At 37.7% G+C, this 17,707-nt stretch overlaps 1 protein-coding gene across 1 annotated transcript in view; it reads left to right on the plus strand.

Annotated features, from left to right (window-relative positions):
• The first annotated feature begins 955 nt into the window (after nt 1-955).
• Nucleotides 956-17,707, plus strand: part of PPP2R3A (protein phosphatase 2 regulatory subunit B''alpha) — a 163,132-nt gene continuing 146,380 nt past the window's right edge. Inside the window, exon 1 of the mRNA XM_077752333.1 lies at nt 956-1,038. The gene's annotated coding sequence lies outside the window, so the exon portion shown is untranslated. The remainder of the gene's footprint in view (nt 1,039-17,707) is intronic.

Raw genomic sequence — 17,707 nt, forward strand, 5'->3', positions numbered from 1 at the left:
TCCTACAAGACAAGAGCTTTGTTTTCGGTAATGCCCTGAGCATTTGGGGTACTTAATATGCATTAATGAATAAAGTCTCTTATCCATAATTTACTTCATAAAAATGAATTTGAGATCTGTTCCCACCTTTGACCAGAACTTGCCTTGAAGCCTGTCTTCATAATCGACCCTGGAATAATACCAAACTCCTGATAGCCCCTCACACATCTCCGGCCACGGCCTGCCTTGCTCCCTTTGTCCACAAGGCACTTTTCCCTTTCTTCCTGTAGCCACAGCTGCTTGTAGTCTACCCTAGGACTGGGCCTGGCAGTATCCTCTCTGGGATGCCTTCCTTGATATAAAGGTTAGATATCGTCTTTCTCTGCCTGCTCATGATGTAAGCAGTTTGAAGCAAAATCACTGAATTCATATTTTCCTCATCTTGAAGAGTACCTGGCCCTCAAATGTTTATTAAATTGTGTTGAATATATGTTCTTCCAAAGTGTCAATGGATTTTTACTTATAGAATGTGATTTTATTTTTATATGATCCCCTCCAAAATAAGAAAAAGACTTAGAAAAGGAAAATATTTAAATTAATGTAAAAAAAAAATACTACCAACAAAGAGAACTATTGTTGATGTTTTTGAAAATTTAACAGTTTTTAAAAATTGTAAAATAGTAAAACTTTAACCTATAAATTTTCCTTTCAGAGCCACTACTCACGGAAATCAGTAGATTTGCAGTTCACATGCATTAAAAATTATAGCCAGTTTATTATGCTTCTTTCTACAATAAAAGTTTTTAAGTAAAACACAGCTATTTCCTAATTCAAAACAGGAAAAAAAAATTGTTTTTCCTCCTGTTCCCTAGACCCCAGAGCCATCTTCTGTCCTGTTTTTCCAGAAGAGAACATCAAATGCCAGTGAAGGAAACAACTTGACCATCTTACTGAGCTGGTTAGTACAGAAGCAAAGCTGGGATGAGGAGCTCCTGATCATTGACGTGGCACTTTTCCCCTCAGTCATATTTCCTTTTCTCTACTGGAGTAAAAATAAAGGTATATTTTTAAGCACTTTGTAATTCCCATTTGCTCAGAATAGACCCTCTGCTGAGACACTCTTATTTTACTTTTAGTCTTATTATTAAGATAAACTTAAAGCTTTAATTTTCTTTCAGATTCATGTATACAGTTTCTTTTAGCATCAGAAAAATCTTCTCTTCTGAAAGATTTCCTAATGTATTTTCTCCCCTATTTTTGAAGTGAACATAACAAATAAAATATTCAGGTCTCTTTTTTTTTTTTTTTTTAATCTTAAGAGTAGATCAGTGGTATATGTTTTTGTATTCCTCTAAATTGTTCTCTTGGGATCAGTTTCCATACTGAGTCATCCACCAAATAGTGCCTGTGTTTTCTAGGCCAACTGATAGTTTTATTATTTCTAAATGACTCATTACTTCTGAATCATCGCACCTAGTGTATTCTGTTAAACAAAAAGTTCTTAAGTATTTTTCTATAATTTTTTTCCTCTTCTGCATCTTCACATGTCCCATCTAAATGGCATGGATATTCAACCAATTTTTTTGTGTGTCTGTGATTTCTGTTGATCATTTTCTTGAACCCTTTCAGTAGTTGAGATAAGCAGTGGAAGTTCTGTACCTCATACTCTCTGCTGCAGATGTTTCCTGAAATAGAACACATAAATAGCAACGTAAAAAATATGTGTAACACCATTCTGTTTTCCATCATTACATTTATGTTTTTAAGGTTTTAACTTCCCTAATTTTTCCATGAAATTAGGGAGAAACACCTGTAAAAGAAAAGCTCTGTTTGCACACATAATCTTTGGAATTGAGCGTGTTGGAAGAAAGAAATACTTTTATCCCTTGACTTCTGTTTTCTGGGCTGGTTTTTGTCCTGTCCTTTAAAAATTCATTCTCTGTCTCCTTCCTTGCTTCCTTCTCCCCGCTGTACATGGCAGCCTTCCTCAGAGTTGTGCTTTTGGCCCTATTCTCCCTGGGTACCTGGTCAGTGTTGTCCATCTTGTGGCTTTAAAACCACAAAGTCTGGTGCTTTTCCCAAATCTTTATTTCAGCCCCAGTCTCTTCACGGCCAGGTATATCCATCTACATGAGAAACATCTTCTGGATGCTCCACCCGCACCACCATGCCTGAAGCTGCATTCGTCTCCCCTGTACCTTACACGCACCTCACCACCTCATCTTCACATCTTTCTCAAACTCTTATGTAATTTTAAAAATTTTTTATCAAATGTTATATATTATTTCTCATATTGAAGTGTCAGCGGTTAAAAGAGTTAAGTATCAGTTTCCTCTCCCAAGCTGGCCCACTCCTCAGAGATAACCACTGTGAATTTTTTCTTAACTACTGTTTTCATTATTTGCCTCCATATTTATAAATACATATATTGCACATTTGTCATTCAGTTATTTTACACATTAGGTCTTGTGTTCCTACTATAAGTTTTAGTTCTCTCACTCCTTTTTCATCACATTAACAAAATAAAGGGTAAAAGTTGTGATCATCTCAATAAATGCAGAATAATAAGTATTTGCCAAAAGTAAATAACCATGCGAAATTTTTTTTTAAACTCAAAAATTAAAAATAGAAGAGAACTTTCTCAATCTGATAGAATACCTATTGGCAGCTATAATACCTAATAGTAAAAGAATACTTTTCCCTAAGATCAGGTATACAGCAAGGATTTCTGAACCACCCACTTCTATTCAGTATTGTTCTGGAGATCCTAGCCAGTTTAGTAGACAGTAAGACAGTAAATATATAAAGGAAAAATAAAACAATCTGTATTCTCAGACAACATGATTGTCTATGTAGAACATCCCAGGGCATTTACCCAAAAAATACTGTAATAAGTAGATTTAATGAAGTGGCAAGTGACAAGATCAATATATATAAATCAACTGTGTTTCTACCTACCAGCACAAACAAATGGAAAATGAAATTAAAATAATAGTATCATTTGCATTAGCATCAAAAATATGAAATACCAGAATAAACTTAATGAAAGGCCTATAAACATTGCTGAAGGAAATTAAAGAGCACCTAAATCATTGGAGAGCTGTGTTGTATTCATGGATTACATAGATTGGAGACTTGATATTAAGATCTCTGTTGTCAACACATGGAGATTTAGAGTCAATGAAACTTCAGTCAGTATCCTAGCAGGTTTTCTTTGTGAAGATTGGCTAGTTGATTTCAAAATTGATATGAAAGTACAAAGGACCTATAATAGTCAAAACAATTCTGAAAAAGAAAAAAGAAAACTGAGGATCTACATTATTACAGTTGACCCTAGAACCACATGGGAGTTAGGGGCACCAACCCTCCATGTGTTTGAAAATCAGGGTGTAACTTTTGATTCTCCAAAAACTTAACTACTAATAGCAGTCACTTTTTTTTTTTAATTTTTTGTTTTCTGAGAGAGAGAGAGAGAGACAGTGTGAGCAGGGGAGGGTCAGAGAGAGAGAGGGAGACACAGAATCCGAAACAGGCTAGCCTTCAGCACAGAGCCCAACGTGGGGCTTGAACCCACAAACTGTGAGGTCATGACCTGAGGCGAAGTCAGACACTTCACCGACTGAGCCACCCAGGCGCCTCTAGCAGTCACTTTTTATACAACATGCAATTTACCAGAGAGAAAAACTGCTCTCATAGAGATGATTAGTGTCACATGGACTTTCAAGTGAATGCTTGTAATATGTGAGCTCGTGGCAACAGCAACAGGAAATGACTACAGAATTATTACAGTACTACAGTATGTACTGTAGTTAATTTTATGCAGTTGTGATTTAATATTATGACTTTACTTTTGTTTCTTTTCTCTTGACTGGGAATGGTGCCGTGTATGATTTGTGTAAGTTTTGATAAATTTTAACATTTCCTAATTGATTTGCATGTATTTATGGTAGTAAATGATAAAGTAGACTGTATCTACATATATTTTATGCATTCGTGATCTACCTAACTTTTTCTTAGCTTTTTCAGTATTTCTAGGCTATGGAGTTCATCTGCAAGGTTTTTGAAATTGTCACAAAATATGAGAATTTTTTCCATTGTATTTTTTCCAAAAATCTGCATATTAAGTGGACCCGCATAGATCAAACCCATGTTGTTCAAGAGTCAAAGGTATTTTAAGACTTAGAAAAGTAAAATATTTAAGACAAAATGGAATTGGAGTATATAAAGACAAAAGAGTAGGGAATCCAGAAATAAGCCTATATATATAGGCTTTGTTTTTTAACAAAGACTCCAACCTGGGGACAGGCTTTGGTGGGGACAGGACAGTCTTTTGAACAAATGGTACTGTGTGACCTTCAAACTCAAAAGAAAAAATGATTCATTGGATTATTAGAAATTAGGATTAAGACCTCCTTTTCAAATGCTACTTCTAAGAAATTAAAAGCCAAAGACCAGGAGATAATACTTATAGCTAAAATATACAATGTACTTTTAGAACTCAATAATGAAAGACAACCTAAAAAAGTTGAATAAACACTTTATAAAATAATTTATATTCAAATTGTTAGCATATGAAAAAAATGCTCAATATCATTTGTCACCAGGGAAATGCAAATTAAATCCATAGTGAGATATCACTTCACACCCACTAAAATGGATAAAAGCAAATTAACCGACAAGTATCCAAAAGGATATAAAGACACTACAGCTCCCAAGTGTTGCTGATGAGACTGAATGGTAGAACCACTTTGGGAGACAGTTCTACATGCTTATATAAAATTAAACGTATACCTGTCATGACTCACTAATTCCACTGTTAATTACACAGAAAAAAAATGAGTGTATATCCACAAAGACTTTTACTTGAATGTTCATAGCAGCTTTAATTCACATTAACCCAAACCAAAATGACTCAAATATCCATCAACTGGTAGTAGAGGAGACAAATTTTGATGCAGCCGTACAGTAAAATACCTACTAAACAGTAAAAAAGAATATACAACTGATGCATGCAGTAACATGGCTGAATCTCAAAACCATTATGTTAAATGAGAGAAATCAAACCAAAAAGGATGTATATTGCCTGATTACATTTGTATGAATCAGATCAGTGATTATCAGATACTGCACATTAGGGAAAATGATTGGAAAGGGCATAGGGATACTTTTAGGATGGCATAGATGTTTTGTCTTTTAATAGGGCAGTGGTTACATGATTCTTATTAAATCTCATTGTACACATAATATGTACATTTTTAAATAAAGTTGATTTAAAATGAGAGGCTCTAAAAAGCTTCTAGAGGAAGCTCTTTGTGGGTAGCATTTGTCAATTCTTGGACTTTACTGTTAGGTAATGTGGTTAGATGGGATTTCTAATCTCTAGCAAAGGATTCTTCTTTTTTTTAATTGTACACTTTATTTTTTTTAATTTTTTCCCTTGGATTCATTTATTCTTTTTTATAGTTTCTTGTCATATTGGTTTCCATATAACACCCAGTGCTCATCCCAACAAGTGCCCTCCTCCATGCCTATCACCTCCCTTCCCCTCTCCTCCAGCCCCATCAGCCCTCAGTTTGTTCTCAGTATTCAAGAGTCTTTCATGGTTTGCCTCCCTCCCTCTCCCCACCTATTTTTTCCCCTTCTCCTCCCCCATGGTCCTCTGTTAAGTTTCTCCTGTTCCACTTATAAGTGAAAACATATGGTATCTGTCCTTCTCTGCCTGACTTATGTCACTCAGCGAAACACCCTTGATTTCCATCCATGTTGCTACACATGGCCAGATTTCATTCTTTCACATTGCCATGTAGTATTCCATTGTATAGATAAACTACATCTTTTTTTTTAATGTGTTTTTATTTATTTCTGAGAGAGAGATAGAGGCAGCATGAGCAGGGGGGCGGTCAGAGAGAGAAGGAGACTCAGAATCCGAAGACAGGCTCCAGGCACTGAGCTAGCTGTCACCACAGAGCCCGATGCGGGGCTCAAACCCGTGAACCGTGAGATCATGACCTGAGCCAAAGTCAGACGCTTAACCTACTCAGCCACCCAGGTGCCCCAAACCACATCTTCTTGATCCGTTCATCAGTTGATGGACACTTAGGCTCTTTCCATGATTTGACTATTGTTGAAAGTGTTGCTATGAACATTGGGGTACATGTGTCCCTACGCATCAGCACTCCTGTATCGCTTGAGTAAATTCCTAGCAGTGCTATTGCTGGGTCATAGGGGAGTTCTATTGTTAGTTTCCTGAGGAACCTCCACACTGTTTTCCAGAGGGGCTGCACCAGTTTACATTCCCACCAACAGTGTAAGAGGGTACCCATTTCTCCACATCCTAGCCAGCATCTGTAGTCTCCTGATTTGTTCATTTTAGCCACCGTGACTAGCGTGAGGTGGTATCTCGGTGTGGTTTTGATTTGTATTTCCCTGATGAGGAGGGATGCTGAGTATCGTTTCATATGTCTGTTGGCCATCTGGATGTCCTCTTTGGAGAAGTGTCTTTTCATATCTTCTGCCCTTTTCTTCACTGGATTATTTGTTTTCGGGTGTGGAGTTGGGTGAGTTCCCTATAGATTTTGGATATTAACCCTTTATCTGATATGTCATTTGCAACTATCTTTTCCCATTCCATCGCTTGCCTATTAGTTTTATGGATTGTTTCCTTTGCCATGCAGAAGCATTTATCTTGATGAGGTCCCAACAGTTCGTTTTTGCTCTTGATTCCCTTGCTTTGGGGATGTGTCAAGTAAGAAATTGCTGCGGTGGAGGTCAAGGAGGTTGTTTCTTGCTTTCTCCTATCTGCTTTGGGTCAATACCATACTGTCTTGATGATGACAGCTTTGTAGTAGAGGCTAAAGTCTGGGATGGTGATGCCTCCCATTTTGATTTTGTTCNGTTTTCTAGTTTTCATCATGCAGATTTCCCATATCTTTGGTTAGGTTTATTCCTAGGTATTTTATGGTTTTTGTGCAATTGTGAATGGGATCAGTTTCTTAATTCTCTTTCTATTGCTTCATTATTGGTGTATCAAAATGCAACTGATTTCTGTACATTGGTTTTGTACCCTGCAACTTGGCTGAATTCATGGATCAGTTCTAGTAGGCTTCTGGCGGAGTCTGTCAGGTTTTCTATGTAGAGTATCATGTCATCTGAGAAAAGTCAAAGTTTGACTTCTTCTTTGCCAATTCTGATGCCTTTTATTTCCTTTTGTTGTCCGATTGCTGGTGCTAAGACTTCCAGCACTATGTTAAACAACAGTGGTAAGAGTGGACATCCCTGTCGTGTTCCTGATCTCAGGGGGAAAGCTCTCAGTTTTTCCCCATTGAGGATGATGTTAGCTGAGGGCTTATCATAAATGGCTTTCATGATGTTTAAGTAAGTTCCTTCTATCCCAACTTTCTCGAAGGTCTTTATTAAGAAAGGATGCTGTAGGGGTGCCTGAGTGGCTCAGTCAGTTAAGCATCCGACTTCAGCTCAGGTCATGATCTCAAGGTTCGTGGGTTTGAGCCCTGCGTTGGGCTCTGTGCTGACAGCCAGCTCAGAGCCTGGAGCCTGTTTCATATTCTGTATCTCCCTCTCTCTCTGACCCTCCCCTGCTCACACTGTCTCTTGCTCGCTCTCTCTCGCTCTCTCCCTCTCTCTTTCTCGCTCGCTCCCTCTCTCTTAGAAAAAAAAATTAAGAAAAAAAGAGAAAGGATGCTGTATTTTGTCAAATGCTCTTTCTACACTGATCGACAGGATCATATGGTTTTTATCTTTTCTTTTGTTAATGTGATTTATCACATTGATTTTGTGAATATTTAACTAGCCCTGTAACCCAGGAATGAATCCCACTTGATCATGGTGGATAATTCTTTTTATATGCTGTTGAATTCAATTTGCAAGTATCTTGTTGAGGATTTTTGCATCCGTATTCTCAAGGATATTGGCCTGTAGTTCTCTTTTTTTGCTGGGTCTCTGTCTGGCTTGGGAATCAAAGTGATGCTGGCTTCATAGAATGAGTCTGGAAGTTTTCCTTCCATTTCTATTTTTTGGAATATGTTGAGAAGAATGGGTATTAACTCTGATATAAATGTCTGATAAAATTCCCCAGGGAAACCATCTGGCCCAGGGCTTTTATTTGTTGGGAGATTTTTGATAACTGAATCAATTTCTTCACTAGTTATGGGTCTGTTCAGATTTCCTATCTCTTCCTGTGTGAATTTTAGGGTGAGTGTGTGTTTAGGAATTTGTCCATTTCTTCTAAGTTGTCCAGTTTGTTGGCATAAAATTTTTCATAGTATTCCTGATAATTGCCTGCATTTCTGAGGGATTGGTTGTAATAAACCCATTTTCATTCATGATTTTGTCTGTTTGGGTGCTCTTTTTTCTTTTTGAGAAGCCTGGCTAGAGGTTTATTAATTTTGTTTATTTTTTGAAAAAACCAACTCTTGGTTTCATTGATCATTCAACTTTTTGGGGGTGTTCTATATTGTTTATTTCTGCCCTGATCTTTATTATTTCTCTTCTTCTGCTTTGTTTGGGGTACTCTTGTTGCTCTCCTTCTAGTTCCTTTAGGTGCGCCGTTAGATTATGTATTTGCGCTTTTTCTAATTTCTTGAAATAGGCCTGGAGTGCAATGTACTTTCCTCTTAGGACTGCTTTTGCTGCATCCCAAACAGTTTGGATTGTTGTATTTTCATTTTCATTTGTTTCCATATATTTTTTAATTTCTTCACTAATTGCCTGATTGACCCATTCGTTCTTTAGTACGGTATTCTTTAACCTCCATGTTTTTGGAGGTTTTCCAAACTTTTTCCTGTGATTGATTTCAAGTTTCATAGCATTGTGATCTGACAGTGTGCATGGTATGATCTCGATTCTTTTATCTTTATTGAGGGCTGCTTTATGTCCCAGTATGTGATCTATCTTGGAGAATGTGCCATGTGCACTTGAGAAGAAAGTGAATGTCATGGCCTCACAATGTAGAGTTCTAAATATACCTGTCAAGTTCATCTGGTCCGATATATCATTCAGGTCCATTGTTTCTTTAGTGTTTTTCTGTCTAGTTGATCTATCCGTTGTTGTAAGTGGAGTATTAAAGCCCCCTGCTATTAGTACATTCTTATCCAAGAGGTTGTCTGTTTGTGATTATTTTATATATTTGGGTGCTACCAAATTTGGGTCATAGACATTTATAATTGTTCTTCCTGATGGATAGACTCTGTAATTATTATATAATGCCCTGCTTCATCCCTTGTTACTGACTTAAAGTCCAGTTTGTCCGATTTAAGTATGGCTCCTCCACATTTACTCTGACTTCCAGTCACATGATCAAGATTTCTTCATCCCCTTACTTTCAATCTGGAGGTGTCCTCAGGTCTATAATGAGTCTCTTGTAGACAGCAAATAGATGGATTTTGTTTTTTTTATGCATTCTGCTACCCTATGTCTATTGATTGGAGCATTTAGTCCATTTACATTCAGTGTTATTATTGAAAAATATGTGTTTAGAGTCATTGTGTTCTCTGTAGGATTCATGCTTGTGGTGGTGTCTCTAGTATCTTGTGTTCCTTGCAACATTTCCCTCATAGAGTACCATCTATGAAATTAGGACCTCTTGTAGGGCTGGCTTAGTGAAATCCTTGAAATTCATTCAGTTTTTGTTTATTTGGGAAGACCTTTATGTCTCCTTCTATTCTGAATGACAGGTTTGCTGGATAGAGGATTCTTGGCTTCATATTTTTCCTATTCATCACATTGAAAATTTCCTGCCATTCCTTTCTGGCCTGCCAAGTTTTAGTAGATAGGTTTTTGACTACTCTGAATGGTCTCCCTTTGTATGTTAGGGCCCTTTTAACCCTAGCTGCTTTCAGAATTCTCTTTGTCCTTATATTTTGCCAGTTTCACTATGATGTGTTGTGCAGAAGATCAATTCAAGTTACATCTGAGGGGCGTTCTCTGTGCCTCTTGGATTTCAATGTCTGTTTCCTTCCCCAGAGTGGGGAAGTTCTCAGGTATAATTTGTTCAATTTCCCCTTCACTGCCTTTCTCTCTCTCTTCCTCTTCTGGAATTCCTATGATACAGATATTGTTTCGTTTGATTGTATCACTGTGTTCTCGAATTCTCCTTTTGTGCTCCTCAATCAATTTATTTCTCTTTTTCTCAGGTTCCTCTTTTTATATAATTGTGTCTTCTAATTCACCTATTCTCCTCTCTGCCTCTTCAGTCCATACATTGGCTGTCTCCATTTTATTATGCATCTCATTTATAGCATTTTTTAGTTCATCCAACTATTTTTAAGGTCCATAATCTTTGTAGCAATAGCATCTCTGGTGTCTTCCATGCCTTGTTCAAGCCTAGCGATTAATTTTATGACTATTGTTCAAAATTCTTAGTTATGTTGCTTCTATCTGTTTTGAACAATTCTTTAGCTGTCACTTCCTCCTGGAATTTATTTAGAGGAGAGTTCTGTTTCATCATTTTGGCTTTCTGTCTCTTTTAAGTTTTAAAAGCTTGTTAGGCGCTCTGCACCTGCGAGTTCTCCTTTATTATAAGAGGCTCATTGTCTGTCCAGGACCTGTCCATTCAGGAAGTATTCATTCAATGGTGTCCCTTGGTGTCTCTTTTTGTGCCTTTGATGGTTTTATTTCCCTACTTGTAGTGATATTTGAGACTCTCCACCATGTGTACATTGGCTTGTTTCTTGAGGTAGCCCTGTGAGGCTGTCTTCTTAGTGGACTCTGTCTCTTTTCCTCCCAGACCCTTGAGGTTCGGTGTCCTATGGCTTCAGCTCTTCTTTGAGAGATGCCAGCAAGCAAAAAGTATGGAGCTCCCTACTTCTCTGCCATCTTGCCTCCTCCCTCAAAGGATTCTTTAATCCCCATTGGCAGACAGGAGGTAGAGGTATCAGCCTGGTTTCTAGTGATCTAGACCTAGGCAGAGGAAAATGGGCTTATGCAGAATATAGACTTGTACTCAAATTCCAGTCCTTTACCATCCTCTCTGTCTGCCCTTGAGATTGGTGCTTTTCTGGTTCAAATTGTTGTTTTGTATTGTTTTGTTTTTTTAACCAGCAAATAAACATTCTCTCTTCAACAGGGTGAAGGAGGAGTAATTTTCTGAGTTGTGGAGTGAGACTGGGAAGGTCTGTTCCTTTGCAGACTTTCAAACAATTCCCTTATGTGCTTTCCTCTATCCTAGCCCATTTCTTTTTTTTTTTTTTAATGTTTGTTTATTTTTGAGAGATAGAGACCAAGTGCAAGCAGGGGAGAAGCAGAGAGGGAAAGAGAGAATCCAAAGCAGGCTCCAGTCTCTGAGCTGTCCTCACAGAGCCCAACACAGGGCTCAAACTCATGAACTGTGAGATCATGACCTGAGCCGAAGTTGGACACTTAACCAACAGAGCCACCCAGGCACCCCATCATAGCCCATTTCTAAACCTAGACCTATTTTGTGTTGTACAGGGTGAATTGGTTTCCTGGCCATTTAGTATGCCTTCCTCCTCTACTCTGCTAAGTCATTTACTAACCATTCCTGCTTCTGTTTTTTACCTTCATATATAGTGATTTGGGGTTGTGGGAGTCAGGGTCTTTGAATATGGAGTTTACATTCCTGATTTTATTCTTACTTTTTGGAAGATACTTAAAACTGTAAAATCCATACTGTACATTTTTAATTTTAGCAATGTCAAACTCATTATAATTCTCTAAACACACAACCCTTTTGATATTTCTGTGCCTTTGTAAAATTCCTTTTTTGTATTTAAGGTCTCGTTTAATCTCTTCTTCACTTGATAAGCTTTTTTTTTTTTNCACTTGACAAGCTTTTATCTTTTAAAATCCAGTTCTCTCTCTCCTAACTTTTGTTTGCTACTTCTATACCTTTGTTTTACAATAAATCCACTTTATCAGAAATGGCCATATAGCAGTTTTCTATGGAGAAATACATGGAGCCACTGGAAAGTACTTGTGAGACTCACTGTAAACTGCTTAAACTGGAAGAAATAATAAGTGCTTAATGAACTCTGAGGTTGCATATGAACCACTTTGGCAGTTTGTTGGTATGAAAGAACCAGGAGAGACAAAAGGCTTAGTAGGTAGGCGAGCAATGTAAATATGCAGGATAATTAACTGTACCTTCCTGAGAAATCTGTATTCTGCACTCTACTTTGGATACAACAGATGTTCAGACTGAAAAATTGTGCCATGTATTTCAAGTCAAAGATTGTTTGAAACACTCATTTCATGTGCCGTTAAGACAGAAAAAATTCAGGTGTGCCTGGGTGGCTATGTTGGTTAATTATCCAACCCTTGATTTGATTCTGGCTCACATTTTGATCTCATGGTTCATGAAATCAAGCCTCATGTCTGGCTTTGCACTGGCAGTGCAGAGCCTGCTTTGGATTTGGTCTCTCCCTTTCTGCCTGCCCTCCCCCCAATAAACAAACATTTAAAAAAAAGAAAAAATTCAAACTATGATACAATGCTTTCTTACCATTTAGAAATTTTTACTTATTGAAGGAGTTCTTTTGGACTTAAGTTGACAGGTATTTGTATTTCTGTATCACTCTTGTGCATACATTGTCTTTGGGACTAGCCTACAGTTTGGGTTTTCTTTGAAATCCCCCTTGCTAACATTACCAGTGGCCTTCACATTGGCAAATCCAATGGGTAATTTTTGTTTTGCTTTTACTTCTTAGCAGCATCCAATACTAGTGACCTCCATTTTGAGTCTCTCCTTCAGCCTTCGTGAGACTATCTCCTGGTTTCCGTGGTACCTTATTTGCTCTTCCTTCTTATGTTCCCTCTAAGAATTCTGTTCCTCTATTTAATCCAGAAATGCTAGTGATCTCAGCTCTCTTCTCAGCCCAGAGCCCTTCTCACTGGTTGCACTCACCCTGAGTAACCTCTCAGGACTGCATTGCCAACCCAGTTCTTTCTGCTGACCTCCAGGTTTTTTTATTCACATTTCAGCACATTCACTGCTTCAATATGCCACAGGTACTTCTTCAAGCAACACTTTCAGAAGAACATTCTATGATTTCTATGGCCATCCTCCCTTAAAACAAAACCAAAACATCTGTGTTGGGAGTAGCAACACTAGTCTCCTAAAACCCAAGCACAAAAACCAAGATTCCTCTCTCTCATTTTCTTTTCCTCCTGTGAATTCTTCATCTTTACCTATCTATCCAGTGCCCTCCTCTTTGTTAAACTACTGCCACCTACTTGGTTTTGGTTCTCACTACTTCTTGCGTGGATTATTCAATAGTATCCTAATTGATTTCCATGTCTCCACTCAGCTGCTAGAATGATCTTTCTAAAATATAAATTTGATCCTATTACTCACCAGCCTAAAAGGTCTTTGTTTTACCTATGGTTTTCAGAATTAAGTTCAGGCTCTTAATTTAGCACACAAGCCAGTGTATGGTCTACTTCCTGCTGCTCTACTGGTTTCCTCCCCTCTTGCTTATCTGTACACTCCTCCCAGCGAAATCAGCTGGAACTACTTTTAGTTCCGAACTCAACTGTGCCGTGTTAGGCCTCTGAGCTTTCACATGTTTTCCTCTGCCTGGAGTATTCTTCCCTTCCTTTTTGTCCAATTTTCGTTGATCCTTCAAAACTAGGTACATACATCCCTTACTTTGGGAGGTCTTTCCTGACTGTCCAGTCTAATTTGGAGGCTCTCTTTCAAATGGACAAAGGGATTGAAAAACGGCTTCACAAATGAACACAAAATGTCTATGAGGTAAGTAAAACAATGTTCAGGCACAATTTAAAACAATGTGCTTCCATTTTTTTCATCTGTCAACTTAGCAAAGATTTAAAGAGTGATATCACTCAAGGAGAGCATGGGGAAATGGGTCCAATCCTACCCCTATATTGGAAGTATTGATTTGTTATTTTTCTGGAGGAAAGATTGACCTTGTGTATCTAAGAATCTTTAAGATGTATATGCATACATATACAACACTGCTTTTGACTCCGCATTCTACTGCTTAGAATATATCTTAAGAAAATAGGGGTGCCTGTGTGGCTCAATTGGTCAAGCATCTGACTTTAGCTCAGGTCATGATCTCACAGTTCATGGGTTCAAGCACTGTGTCAGGCTCTGTGCTGACAGCTCAGAGCCTGGAGCCTGCTTAGGATTCTGCGTCTCCGTCTCTCTCTGCCCTGCTCACGCTCTGTCTCTTTCTCTCTCAAAAATAAACATTAAAAAAAAATTAGACAACTATGTAAAGTGTATAAAGGTGTTTATAATTGTTTATTTTAAAACAAAAAATAGTAAATAAACCCAAAGTATAGCAATGGTAGATGGCCTAATTATTTTATCCATATGATAAAATATTATATATCCATTAAAATGATCTAGATCTGTTTTGACATGGAAGTATATTCATGAGATATTGTTAACTTGAAGTAAGTTTTCAAATACATAGTATAGTCAACTTTTTATAAAAAATGAACATTTATACATTTTCATAAGAAAATGTCAAGATATCTGTCTATGAAAATATTAACTGGTTATTTTTTTTTTTTTACTAATAGTTTATTGTCAAATTGGTTTCCATATAACACCCAGTGCTCATACCCACAAGTGCCCTCCTCCATGCCCATCTCCCCCTCCCCCCCCACACCCATCAGTCCTCAGTTTTTGTCAGCATTCAAGAGTCTCTCACGATTTGCCTCTCTCCCTTTCCCCCACCATTTCCCCCCTTCTTCTCCCCCATGTTCCTCATTAACTGGTTATTTCTGAATGGTGATATGAGTGGTTAAAATGTTTTTTTGCTTACAAACATTTTCTACCTTTTCTGACAAGAATGTGTATTAATTGTGAGAGCAAATGGGGGAAAACAGAAGCCCAGCCCTACTGCTCCTGATTCCTACTGTGCTTGCTTCTCTCATTGCCCTCAAACAGTAAGTACACTCAGGGCCACTGTAATGAATTATTCTGGGCCTGGCTCAGGGAAGAAAATGTTTGATGAGTGAACTAACTATACCAGTAACAGCTAACAGTGATTGAGCATTTCTTAGGCATTGTTCTAAGCATTTGACATTTTCACTTAATCCTCGTGATGTGAATACTGTTATTATCTCTGTTTTAGGGGTGAAATAGGCTGACAAAAATTAACCAGCTTATGTAAGGCCACACAGCTGTAAGTGTCAGGGTGGGGATTCAAACCCATGTAGCCTAAACGTTCACTTAGAGATATAAGATAGCATGAGGGTTCTGAATTAGAAAGATTACCATCTCTCTTATCGAGACTGGTTGGATTAGATTCCATGGCTAGGATTCCAGCTGAACAATTGGGTATCAGTTAATCATGGTATGAATAAAAAGGCAGAATTTGACACCCACAGATCTGAACTAAATACCAGGGAAGTAATCTTATTTCCTTTGGCATTTTTTTTTCATACTGGGTACTTTGTTATTTTTTCTAATAGTTTATTGTCAAGTTAGTTTCCATATAACACTCAGTGCTCATCCCAAGAAATGCCCTCTTCCATGCCCATCACCCCCCTTCCCCTCTCCTCTACCCCTAACCGCCTTCGGTTTGTTCTCGGCATTCAAGAGTCTCTCATGGTTTGCCTCCCTCCCTCTCCCCCACTATTTTTCACCTTCTTCTCGCCCATGGTCCTCTGTTAAGTTCCTCCTAATCCTCCTATACATGCAAACATATGATATTTGTCCTTCTCTGCCTGACTTATTTCGCTCAGCATAACACCCTCAAGGTCCATCCAGGTTGCTACACATGGCCAGATTTCATTCTTTCTCATTGCCATGTAGTATTTCATGTATAGATGAACCACATCTTCTTGATCCATTCGTCAGTTGATGGATACTTAGGCTCTTTCCATGTTTTGTCTATTGTTGAGAGTGCTGCTATGAACATTGGGGTACATGTGCCCCTATGCATCAGCACTCCTGTATACCTTGGGTAAATTCTTCTTTGGCATTTTTTATTTTAAAAACTCAAATAATTTAGACTGTAAACTTCTGATTCAAATTGGTACCATCCCTTGGGGTTTGTCTTTGTTATATGCTTCTTTCCTCTTCCAATTATGTTCCTTCAAAACTTTAACTTAGAGACCTTGGGGCGCCTGGGTGGCTCAGTTGGTTAAGCGCCCGGCTTCACCTCACGTCATGATCTCACAGTTCATGGGTTTGAGCCCCATGCTGGGCTCTGTGCTGACAGCTAGCTCAGAGCCTGGAGCCTGTTTCGGATTCTGTGTCTCCCTCTCTCTTTGACCCTCCCCTGCTAATGCTGTGTTTCTCTCTTTCAGAAATAAATAAAACATAAAAAACAATTTTAACTTAATAGACCTAAAAAATTGCAATTAGTTCTTTAACTCTTCTTTCCCCTTTTTTTCCCTCAGTGAGATTACCTATGGCAAGTTCATCAAATTGCATTTTTAAAACCTATCAATCTTCATTTTTGCCATATCTTCTTTTTTTCTTCTTGTTTTCTTTTAAAATCTTAGAATCTCTGAAAGCTACATTCCTATTCTTTTGAATATGGTGGCTATTAGCCACATGTGGCTTTTTCAGTTATAATTAATTATTCAGAATGGGCAAAAAATTTGAACAGCACTTCTCCACAGAAGATATGGGGCTGGTCGGTAAGCACAGGAAGAGATGTGCAACATCATTAGCCATTAAGGAAATGTAAGTTAAAACCACAGTGAGATAACATTACACACCTATTAAAATGGCTACAGTAGAAAATACCGCATCAAATGCTGCAGTGGATGGGGAACCAACCATAGTTCTCACACTGGTGGGAATGTAAAATGGTGCATACACTTCTGTAAATAGTTTGGCAGTTTCTTATAAAGATATATTTAACATACAGCCTGACAGGTCAGACTTGTATTTATGCTAGAGAAATGGAACTATTTTCATACAAAACCTTTGCATGAGTATTCACAGCAGCTGTTTAGTAATAGCCAAAAACGGAGACATCATAAATATCCTTAAATGACTGAATGGGTAAACTGAGGTATATCCATACAGTTGAATACAACTCAGCAATAAAAGGAATGAAATGTTGATACTTACGGTAAAGTGAAGGAATGATATTGAAAAATTATTCTAAGTGAGAGAAGCAAATATCAAAAGTTTATATATTTTATGATTCCATACATAAAACATCTTTGAAATGACAAAATTATAATGATGGAAAATTGATCTGTGAGTGTCAGTTAGGATTAGAGTGACTGGAGAAGTTTTTAGTGTATCCTGATTGTGGTGGTAATAACTATAGAGGGAAGGGAGGAGGGAAAGAGTGAGTGCAAGTAAAACTGGTGAAATCTGAATAAGGTCTGTAGTTCAGTTAGTAGTACTAATGTCAATTTCGTGGTTTTGATCACTGTACTATGGAGACGTAGGATGTTATCTTTGGAGGAAACTGTGGGAAGAATCCCTAGGACCTTGCTATACTATTTTTTCAACTTCTATGTGAGACTAAAATAATTCCAAATTATTATTTTGTATTTTATTATATTATATATTATATAAATATTATATTTATATATTATTATAAACGAAAAAAATTCCAAAAGTAAAAATTTTTTAATAAAATTAAAATCTAGCTCTTTAGTTACACTAGCCACATTTAAAGTACCCAGTAACCCCATGTGGCTAGTGGAAGCCACATCGGAACAAATATAGAATATTTCCATCAACACAGAATGTTTTATTGGGCACCGCTGGTCTAAAAGCACATGTCTGTCTTAGGCCAGTGTTCTC

Source organism: Crocuta crocuta, unplaced genomic scaffold (genome assembly GCF_008692635.1).
Source record: "Crocuta crocuta isolate KB4526 unplaced genomic scaffold, BGI_CrCroc_1.0 scaffold580, whole genome shotgun sequence".
NCBI classification, from domain to species: Eukaryota; Metazoa; Chordata; class Mammalia; order Carnivora; family Hyaenidae; genus Crocuta; species Crocuta crocuta.